Raw genomic sequence first — 11,165 nt, 5'->3', positions numbered from 1 at the left:
GTAGCTAAGATTGGAGGACCAGTGTTGGTAGAGACCTCCAAGGCGCTGAAGATTTTGCTTCACGGGGGCCGGTGATCCAATTTGGATTTGGTAACTGTGAGCCTGGTGTTTGATGATTTGCAGTAGCAGCCTTGGCAAGTGGGGGCGGTAGCACTGGAGGAATTCAAGTTTGATGGCGCTTCTCAAGTGCCGAGTGTTCACTTTCAGGGTGAAAACCTAAGGCCTGACCTTCATTAGTTGCGCCTGGCAATGGCCTTGCTGAAGGAATTGTTTTGAGAGCTCATGCTTTCTCCAGGATGAAAACCTAAGATCTTCCATCGGGCGACGATGGCGCTTGTGCACTGTTTCCCTCCTTGGAGGCGTGGCCTTTGGAGAACGTTTTTGTATTCCGGGTGTTGTCTTTGGTGTTAGTTTTGTTGGGTTGCTGCTGCGAGGAGTTGATTACCATGGCGGGGCCTTTTTTTCCTTTTCTTCTTCCTTTTTTCCTTCAGGATGTGTGCATCCTGAATGTCGTTTGTGACATTTTGTTGGTGCTGAGGCTGGGTGTAATTGCTATCTCCACGATATTAATATACGCTCTTTTTCAAAAAAAAAAATGCATACAACAGATCACGTAACAGTAACACCACCCCGCAAAAAAAAAATTAACCACCCTAACTAGCTATGTGTGCCCCTGGAAGTTGGTAACACTGCCCTTGCTTTTGTTTGGCCTCCTTCTTATTATCCCGGTCAGATCATTGCTTCCCTTCCGCCGCTGGAGATAAAATAGATGTGTTAATATTGCAGATGTATATTTCTCAACAATTAGGCCAATTTCTCAACAATTAGGCCAATTTCTCAACAACGAGGCCCAAACATAGTACTCCTTTTATCTGAAACTATTTGTCGTTTAAATGGGTGTATCTGCAACCAGGTAGAGAGAGTACATACCTGATGCTGTTGCTGTTGTATTCCCGGCCTTTCTTCTCACCACCACCAGCACGGCTACGGCTACAGCGACGATGAAGCCAATGCACACAGTCAGGACGATGTGACCCTTTACGATCCTCCCTACAGCGCGGCGCATCACAAGTTAGAGACAGAATCGCCATGAAATTTACCGGCTGGAGTTTTGTAGACTGTAGCACTACTCACGAATCTTCTCTCCCAGGGGCGGTGATGATATCTCGAAGCGGAGGTAGCAGTTCGAGCCGAGAACCGCCTGCACGGTGCTGGCGCTGCGCGTGAGCCCCCAGCTCCTGGCCATCTGCAGCGATGAGTCCTGCAGGCACCGGGGCACTCCGCTGGGGCGCGGTCCGTGGCGCACTGTGCCAGCACGCGCACCGTGTCGCCGTTGCTCGCCGTAGACGTCGCGTCGGCGGCTGCCACCTGGCCGTTCACGGACCGCGGGACCAAGGACCGCGCCACGGCCACGAGCTTCAGCGCGTCGCCGGCGTCGACGCGCGGGATGGTGTGGCCGGAGAATGTCACGCCACTGATGGCGTTGTCGTCCGCGCCTGCGGAGGACGCGTTGGTGTCGGCGTAGCCCAGGAAGCAGCCGTCATTCAGGAAGCCCGCGCGCCGGCTAGCGTCGTCGCACAGGTCGGTGATCTTCCTGCCGACGTCGGACAGGCAGCGGAAGCACGAGTCCGGCGCGGGGTCGCCGAAGCAGAGCCGCGGGCGAACGAGCCGCCGGTCCGCATGGAGGCGAAGCCCGTCCACGCGGCGACCGAGGGGAGGGCGTCGAGTAGCGAGAGGAGATCGCGGCGGAAGAACGCGCTGGTGCTGCCGTTGACAGTGGGCGTCGGCGGCGGATAGCACCTTGTCACGATCATCGCGGAGGTGCCGGTGCCCGCCGTGATGGCGACGAGGGAGAGGAATAGGAGAAGGCGGCGGGAGAGCGCCATGGGAGTTGGCAACTCCGGGATGGCAGTGGTGGAGACTAGGAGGAGCCGAGGAGAGTGCAGCGGCGCTCGAACTAACTGGTCTAGCTAGCTGTAAGAGAATTGGTGGAATCGTTCGAGCCCTCGTGGGGAAGGGCTCTATATTGTGGGGAAATACCGAATGGTTCCTGGGGACATCTGTCCCCGGAATCTCGCCATTCATTCAGACGTGATCTCCAACCCACCTACTAGTATACTTTGACTTTCTGTTGTATTATCTCTTTCTCTGTTTCGTATTAGATGCCTTCGGACAGCAGCGGCCCACCCTCATTTAACCAACGGTAGTTGCTACTCACTGGCCGGCCAACTGACCCTGACACGCATTAACCAACTTAGCTTTTTAGTGCATTTGCCAACATGACCAGGAATATATATTCGTATTCTAAAAAAATATTCATATTCTAAAAAAAAAGAATATAGATTCTGATACGAAGAGTAAGAAAATATTCAATTAAAACATAAATGAATATAATTTTGCCATGCTTGTCTATCCATCGCATCACCTTTTTTACTAGTTTCACTTAAGGCTACTGCTGGACACAGCTGCTACAGTGCTTCATCTGCCACCTTTCCAATGTCGGGGATAAAGTTGCCGTGTCTTAGTAGCAGAACATTTAACAGCAGTGGCTGCAAAACGCGTCTTGGTACTGTGCGGGATGCTGTCCTCTCATGTGGCAAGCGACGTATAGCACTGTTCTTCTCAAGTATATTCCACTTTCACACATGCACTGCCTTCCGTATATAATAAATCGCTACTTTAGCTACACATCGCGATGCACTTATTGATGATCTAGATATCGGGGACATATAGTGCCAGGGACCAAACGTCCGCCTCCCTATATTGTGTATATATATATAGTGGAGTATATGTCTTGAACGACAAGATGTCTTGGTCGAGAGAAGGCAGGACAAAAGATATACTATCAAATACTCTGATACTAGTCACCAAATTAATACACATATACTACCAAATACTCTTGACAATAATGCTAGACCTACAAAGACCTACAAAGGTTTACTTAACCTTCCAAACGAATTCTCTCTCCCTCCCTGATTTAGGGGTGGGCCCCCTCATCCCCGAGTAATGCTAGATCCTAGTCAGCGTGCAAAGGTATGTAAACCTTTGTATGTTAAGCATTATTGCCTCATCCCCCCTATTACCAATCATAATCCTTCACATTAGTTTGTACGTAAAATCTTTAGTCACCAAGGACCAGCGCCCGCGTCTCGTAAATAATGTATGCCCGGCAGCTCGTGTTCGATGCTGTCGCGGAACCGATTTGTAAAGGGTGAAGCGCTGCGTGGTTACTATGCATTTTTCTGCATTGCTATTCTAAGAAAGGAGAGGACGACACGACCCTTGGGTGAGCTTAGAGCATCTTCAGTAGTTGCCCTACTCTAGGGTACAAAAAGAAAGTTGTTGGAGTAAAATTTAGGGCACTCAAAATTGTTCTTCAATAGCTGAGAGCGGCCGTCCTGAACGCAGCGGCAGATGATCGCAACTATCCAACCGGTCGTCCAGGCGAGGTGATCAGTGCGCTAAAGTTCGTTCAGACCAGGAAAGTGGACATACATCGGTCGATACATGTGAATACCCTTGTCCTTGTGGGGTGCACATCTGACGCAGAGGAGACCTGTCGAGCAGAGCGTGCATTTTCTTTACTCCGCAGGCCCAGTACTGATTTTTTAAAGTTGTCTGGACGACGCAGTCTGGGGGGCCTGTACGACGGTTGTACCCCTGTCCCGCGTCTCACATCAATTCCCTTTTTCGATTGAGGGCAAAGACCACAGAGAACCGGCAACAAATTGGGCGCTCGAGGTCTGTTTGGATCTAATCATGCCGATCCCCGGAGCGACGACGCCGGCATTGGCCTCTGGGTGAGTTAAATTCTGCTTCTATCCTTGTTCTTCGTTGACTCTAGGGCTTACGAGCTTGCTCCGCGCGCTGGTACTGCAGATCGACAGGGGCGACAACCGATTCAGTGGTGCGTGAGGTGGCGTACGTTTTGGGCGCCGCCGGTCCGGCCGTGGCCGATTCGGTCCTAGGCGTGGACTCGCCAGAGATGCGGCCGTTGGATCAGGGCCGGGCGCTTCTGGGCCAGGTTGGGGCCTTGTTTGATGTCCAGTTCTCTAGTGCGTTCAATTCTGGGGGCGGATGTGTGGCGTCGGCAGGCGCCGGCGACGGGGCGCACACCTTCAACTCATGCAGCGCGATTCAGTCCTTCCGACCCGGGGCACCTTGGGCACAAGATGAATGGCAGCGGTGTTGGAGTTGCCCGGCCATGACGAGCAGACGAGGAGCTCCGGGACATCTCGGCACAGCGGCGATGGATCAGGACAGCAGGATGCTTCTGCGTGGTGGAAAAGGACGTTGCCACTTGCCAGCGATCAGTACTACTGCTGTTCGTCGTGGTGGAAAAAGTTTTTCGTCCTTTCGCCTGCGAGCGTACTGGGCGTGTCAGGTTGTACTGTCAGGCGCTGAGTTTGGAATACACATATACGCTACATATCGCTGTCCAACGTTGGCCTATACTCTAACTAGCACTCTCGGCTGATTCGAATCGCGACGGCACGCGCGCCGTTGATGCGGTGCGTGCAGATGCCACTGCGTCCATGGATGCACTTCTCTTCAATAGCTGCCCTATTTTAGGGCGGTCAAACATGCTAAAACATTATTTTAAACGAACAACCAAACTACTCGATCACATTGCATACTAAATCGCTTCAAACTTCCAAACATCAAATTGAACAACATAGTCTACAACATATCAAATTTAAGATCAAATCCACATGTCAAATTAAAATTGGTGCCCTAAATACTTTGCCTTCTTCGACTATCAATCAAATATGTTAAAGCAGAGTTCTAATATCAGAAAAAGAGGAAGGATTCCAAGAAACCCGAAGCCAAGATCTGACGCAAGACCAAACTAATTTGGCAAGTACACAGTTGAAAAAGATGTGGTCGGAATTTTCCAAGGCCCCACACAGGTTACAGAATTCAGAGCCCGGCCCATTGCGTTTTTTGATCTGATCAGCAGTAGGGAGGCGACCACGAAAGGCCTCCCAGAGAAAAATCTTAATTTTCGGAGGAACCCTTGATTTCCAGACACAAGAGAATCTAGCCGAGGGAGTACCACCAATGAGTCTAGAATACAACGACTTAACAGAAAATTTACCAGAGGCCGAAAGTGGCCAAAACACCGAGTCAGCCGACTCTGAGAGCACGGGGAAGAGGGCAGAGAGGCTTTGCCAATCTTCCAAGTCTTCAGGAGACAGAGCCCGACGGAAAGCCAAATCCCAATTATTAGCAGCCAGCTCCGCGATGGAGATCTGCGGATTGGGACAATAAGAAAATAGAATCGGAAAGCTCACGGCAAGTGGGGCATCCCCAGACCACCAATCCAACCAAAAACGAATAGCAGACCCATTCCCCACAGAAAACTTGACATGCTCCAAAAAAATCGGCCTAACTTTAATAAGAGCTTTCCAGAACTGAGAACCACGCCGCGCAGGAGCAAACATAGGATTGGAGTGGGGGAAATATTTGGCCTTAAGAATCGAAAACCACAGCGACCCGGCCCCCACAGTCATAATTTTCCACCACCACTTGATGAGCAAACACATGTTCATCACCCGAGTGTTAATAATGCCTAACCCCCCAAGGTTTTTAGGCCTACACATCAGTTGCCACTTAACCAGCCTATATTTTCTTTTGTTATCAGCTGAATTCCAGTAGAAGCCACCCCTATGTTTGTCGAAACCAGAATGCACGCCATTCGTGAGAAGATAGAAGCCCATAAGAAACATAGGGAGAGAAGACAGGCAAGAATTGATTAAAGCCACTTTGCCTGCATTGGTATTATATCTACCCCTCCACGGGAGCACCCTGTTTCCTACTTTAGCAACCACCGGAGCGAAGTCCTTCGCATGAAGGATACCAGGAGAGATAGGAAGTCCTAAATACTTGAAAGGGAAAGAACCTAAAGCGCAAATAAGGAGCCTGGCAACCCACAAGGCTTCCGCCCCGTCCACACCCGTCACCAGAACCTCACTCTTGGCGAAATTGATCTTCAGACCCGAAACAGCTTCGAAACACAGCAAGATGAATTTAAGATTGGCAATACAGGCATTATCCAACTCCACCAATATGATTGTATCATCAGCGTATTGCAGATGGGAGACACCTTCCGGCAGAAGATGGGAGATCACGGGGGTAATGTGCCCACAACGGGCTGCCTTGGAGAGCATGCAAGAGAAGGCGTCGGCCACAAAGTTAAAGAGAGCCGGGGAGGCTGGATCCCCTTGGCGAAGGCCCCTGCCATTCGCAAAGAAGTTACTAATAACGCCATTCACAGCAACATCAGTATGGCCACCCGAGACCAACTGCATGATACGATGGACATAAGCACCGTCGAACCCTTTAGCAAGAAGGACCTGCTTGAGGAAAGGCCAACTGACCGAGTCATACGCTTTTTCAAAGTCTAACTTAAGAATAACCGCTTTAGCTTTCCGCGCGTGAAGGTCGTGAACAATCTCATGAAGGGAAAGAATGCCATCTAGAATGAATCGCCCTTTGATAAAAGCAGATTGAAAGGGGCTAATAACTCTATGCGCAACCAGGGACAGCCGATTCGCAAAGCCTTTGGAAGGGAATTTGGCAAAGTTGTTAATCAATGCTATAGGCCGAAATTGGGAAATAACATCAGCACCCTTGACCTTCGAAATCAGGGATATTACAGCGTAATTCAGACGAGAGATATCGACAGTCCCAAGACAGAAACCCTGAATAACGCTACACACCAACTGTTTCATCTGGGGCCAAAATCTCCGAAAGAAAGGAATGGAAAAGCCATCTGGCCCAGACGCTGCATTGGGGTTAGCAGAATTAACCACGTCCCAGATTTCCTGATCAGAGAGCGGGATCATCAAGGAGGCATTCTCCTCGGGGGGAAATTTAAGACCAGAACTCCAAAGGTGGGGGGAAATGGACAAGCCCGATTGAGGTTTAGCCCCTAACAAAGACGAGAAGAAATCCACTACATGAGCTAGAATCACCGACTGATCAGAGGAGCGCACACCATTAATCATCAGACTGTTAATGTCACAGCGCCTACGCCTATCGTTCGCAATCGCAAAAAAATATGCAGTAGGAGCGTCCCCTTTGAGTGTCCAATTAAGAGTGCCCCTCTGGCGCCAGTAAATCTCAGCCTGATGGTGCAGCTGCAAAAGTGCAGCCTCCAGATTATAATGAACGGCCCATCCATCGTCAGAGAGCCCAATAGAGTCAGCAGTACGATCCAGCTCCAGGATCTGATTTTCAAGAAAGGCTTTGGAGCGTCGATCCTCCGCCGCACGGTTACGCGACCATCGTCTAAGAAATTTGCGAAGGGAATAGGAGCAAGAATGCCAGTCATCCAGAGGGCCAAAGGAGCGGAGGTTGGAGGAAAGGGAGTGGGAAATTTTCGCAGCGACCATATCGACAAAGCCGTCAACCGACAGCCAAGAAGCATCAAACTGAAATCTAGCCGGAGGTCTATTGCAGATGGAACCATCGTCAAGAATCAAGGGGGTATGATCAGACCCGACAATGCATTTAGCGAGAAGATAAGGCCTAGGGAACAGGGCATCCCACCTGGGACCAAGGAAAACACGATCCAGCACGGATCTAATAGGGTTAGCCTGATTATTAGACCAAGTAAAGCGAGCTCCCCCCCGAGGAAGCTCACGAATGGCGTTAGCACTAATGAAGTCATTAAAAGCATTGGCTAAAGACCAAGAGAAATTATTATTATTCTTGTCAAGAGGGCAACGCAGCAAGTTAAAGTCTCCTCCAATAACCATCGGTAAAGTACAAGACTCAATCTTGGTCAAGAGTTCATTAAGGAAAAGGTTCAACAGAGAGTGGTCCGCAGGCCCATAAACAACGATGTACTCACAGAGGGTATTCATAGATTTGTGAGACAGAACAACACTAGCCCAAAAAAACCCATGATCAAAAGCAACGAAATCAAAAATATCCTTATTAGAGCCAATCAAAATCCCGCCAGAGTGTCCCGAAGCAGGTAAGAATTGCCAATGAAATCTATCCATACCCATGATAGCAGAGAGCTCACTAGGGGAGAAGGAATCCTTAAAAGTTTCAACCAGCCCCACAAAATCAATAGAGTTAGAACGAACCAAATCTTTAAGTTGGTCACGGCGCCCCCTAGCACCGAACCCCCTTATATTCTAGAATAAAGCCCTCATTTATACGATAGGTTCTTGATACGGAGACTCGACCTGCAGGGGGCCATGCAGGATTTAGAACGTTTATTAGCGCCCCTCTTGGCAGGACAGGAAGGGGACTGGCCACTACCAGCACCCGAAGCCTCCCCCGCAGCACAGCCAGCATCTGCGACCCGCGAGGCAACAGCCTCTTTGGCTTTCGCAATGGCTGCCTGAGCCAATTCATTAGCCCGAATAATGGCAAGAAGCGAACTAGGAGAACCAACAGAAGAATCGACCACCACACCCACATCCGACATAATGTTTAAAAGATGATCATCAGACATCGAAGATAAAACCACCCGAACCGGAGAAACAACGGCAAATGAGGATGGGGAGGTACCTGGGGGAGGGAGGTCCTTCGCCGCAACCCGCTTCTCCGCCCGTTCCAGGATAGAACCACCAGAGTGCGCCACCCGTCTACCTTTATGGGCCATGGACACCGGGGAACGGATGGCAGGCGACCGCACAGCAGGAGAGCCAACATGGGGGCCCGAGCGGGACATGGAGCCCAGATCTTGATCAAGACACCGACAAATCCCCGTCATTGATTGCTTCGAGCCCGACGAGTTCCGGCTCTTAGCCGAGTACTTGCGCACTGAGGATTTCTTCTTCGAGGGGGGCTGGGATTCCATCATATCACAAGCAGGAGAGACAGGAAGATCTTCAATTCCTGAGCGGGTGGGGGAGAGAGGGCGAGTAGGAAGATTGGAGCAAGCACCAGACATAGGAGTGGCCGAGCAAGGCGGAGCCTTTGGCAGATCAGTGGCAGTAGTAGGAGCATTCTGAGCAGCAGGGGGGATCACCGAGTCATCACGAGGGGCATCACCACCAGGCGCTTGATATTGAAACAACTCCCGTTCTGAGTCTGCCAGTCCATCCCATTCGGATTGAGTGAAGCGGAGATTAGACCCAAAGCTCTGATTAGGGCCACCAAAGGAACCATCCCCTTCCTTGTCATGCTTATCATGCTTATCTGAAGGATTAACAGACGGAGGGGGGGAGGTGGAGCTTGGAAAGCCGCCACCGAACCCTCCACCCGCACCCGCAGTCTGATGCCATTGGGAGATGGGTAAACATCAATGAAACCATGCACCCGTTCAGGGTCAACGCACCAAACCTTAATCCTAGCAGGACCAACCTTGTTCAGAGACTCCTCATCCACCTCAATGGGTTTCCCAATCAGAACCCCAAAGGACATGAGAAAAGCAGACGAGCGCAGACCAGCCGGCAGATCATCGATCAACACCCACACTTGAGAGAGAGGGCCAACTGCAGTACCATTGTATGAAGCCGCTTTAACAGAAACCACCAGTTGGTTAAGGGGCAAGGTGAAACTGGTGCAGGAAGCGATCATACGCAGGCATTCTTTGGAGGGGAACACCACAGAGAAGTCAAAGTCCGATAGCTGCACAACTTTCCAGTCCCAACCAGCCACATCCCAAATGCGGAGCCCTTCCAGAAGAGTTTGGGGCGAGATCTTTTGGTCCTTGACAGAGACAATCGCCGCATTGGACAGCGCAGGTGCCACCTCCCGAACAGGCAGGTCACCATCAAAGGCGAAGAAAGAGCAACCAGGGAGGCCCATACCAAACTGGAAGACCGCAGGAGGCTTCTGCCTATCCATGCAGCTGACCGTGAGGTGACCATCAGAACGGCAAATCAAGCAGAATGGGGGGTTGGTGCAGCGAGACTGGAAGTGCCCCGGTCTGTGGCAGGCAAAACAGGTGAGCACCGAAGGGTTGCTGTGGGAGGAAGGGGAGGGGCGGGGTTGCTGATGCGCCGGAGGAGGAGGAAGGATCCCATCCCCCATGCCCGGAGGGAGGGGCGCCCCCGAGGCCGGACCAGGTGGCCGACACGCCGGCCCCGTGAAGGAGCGAGGCGGCGGACAAAAACCAGATCCAGCCCCAAACGCGCGAGTAGGCGGGGGAGGCAGGGGCCGAGACGGGGCAGACGAGCCCCGCCCCGCACCCTGAGCAGGAAGGGAAGCCGAGGACGAAGATACCCCACCGCCGGAGGCCACCGCCGCCTCCCACGGATCCAGCACCGGAGAGGGAGAAGGACCAGATCCAGAGCCCTGCGGCCCAGATCCAGTCACCCCATCCCTCTCCGAGCGCTGCACCCACTCCGGACCCGAAGCCCAGGCGTCGCGGCCACGAGCCGCCTGCTCGCGCGCCGCCTGCTCCGACTCCAGCTTGGAGTGGAGCGAGGCCTCTAGCTCCAGATCCACCGCGGAGGCGGGGGAGTCCTCGCAGCGCCGCTTGCTACCAGAAAGCGCCTCGCAGGAAGAGCCCCTAGATTTGTCCATGGAGATCACCACAGCAAAAGTAAGAAGGAGGGGTGGAGGTGGAGGGGATCTAAAGACGCGACGGATGGGAAGGCGATAGCGGCGCAAATCAGAGGCGGAAGCAGGAAACCCTAGCAGGGGGATGCCGAACCGCGTGGGATCCATATATAGCCCGAGCGAGCCGTGCCCCCCAGGGCCCGACTCGCCAAATGGGCCAAAGGAGGATGGGGAGCCGGTAGCCGGGTGTTGGGCCCAACTGGGCCAAAAGAAACGAGCGGGGGAAAATTGACCACCGAAGAAAGGAGGGGGGAGGCCCACTAGCCAACACCGCCCCGATAGGCCCATCAGGCCCACACGGAGGGCAGGCCCGCAGGCCGGAGGCCACCGCACTGAGATCTGGATCTAGGGTACATGGGGCAACCGCCGGCCCCGCCGACGCCGCCACCGGCGACGAAGCCACAACAGCCGAAGACGGAGAAGGAGAGGGAGAGGGAGATGGAGATGGGGAGCCTCCAAGCTCCCCATCAGGAGCACAACCCAAGATACCAGGAGCAGGAGATGCAACCGCAAACTTACCAGATTTAGACCGACGCCGCGAGATCCGGATCCAGCCGTCGACCGACGGAGACACCACCACTGGCCGGCCTCGACCCCCGGGGGCGAACTTACGAAGGCGAGGGGCAGCGTAGGCC

At 52.6% G+C, this 11,165-nt stretch overlaps 1 pseudogene; it reads right to left on the bottom strand.

Annotated features, from left to right (window-relative positions):
- Positions 1 to 563: 563 nt before the first annotated feature.
- Positions 564 to 1,988, bottom strand: LOC119368093 (annotated as a pseudogene).
- Between the last annotated feature and the right edge of the window lie 9,177 nt (positions 1,989 to 11,165).

This window comes from Triticum dicoccoides, chromosome 2B (genome assembly GCF_002162155.2).
Source record: "Triticum dicoccoides isolate Atlit2015 ecotype Zavitan chromosome 2B, WEW_v2.0, whole genome shotgun sequence".
Classification (NCBI taxonomy): domain Eukaryota; kingdom Viridiplantae; phylum Streptophyta; class Magnoliopsida; order Poales; family Poaceae; genus Triticum; species Triticum dicoccoides.
The sequence above is the reverse complement of the archived record's forward strand: the minus strand, read 5'-3'. Positions and strand labels throughout refer to the sequence as shown.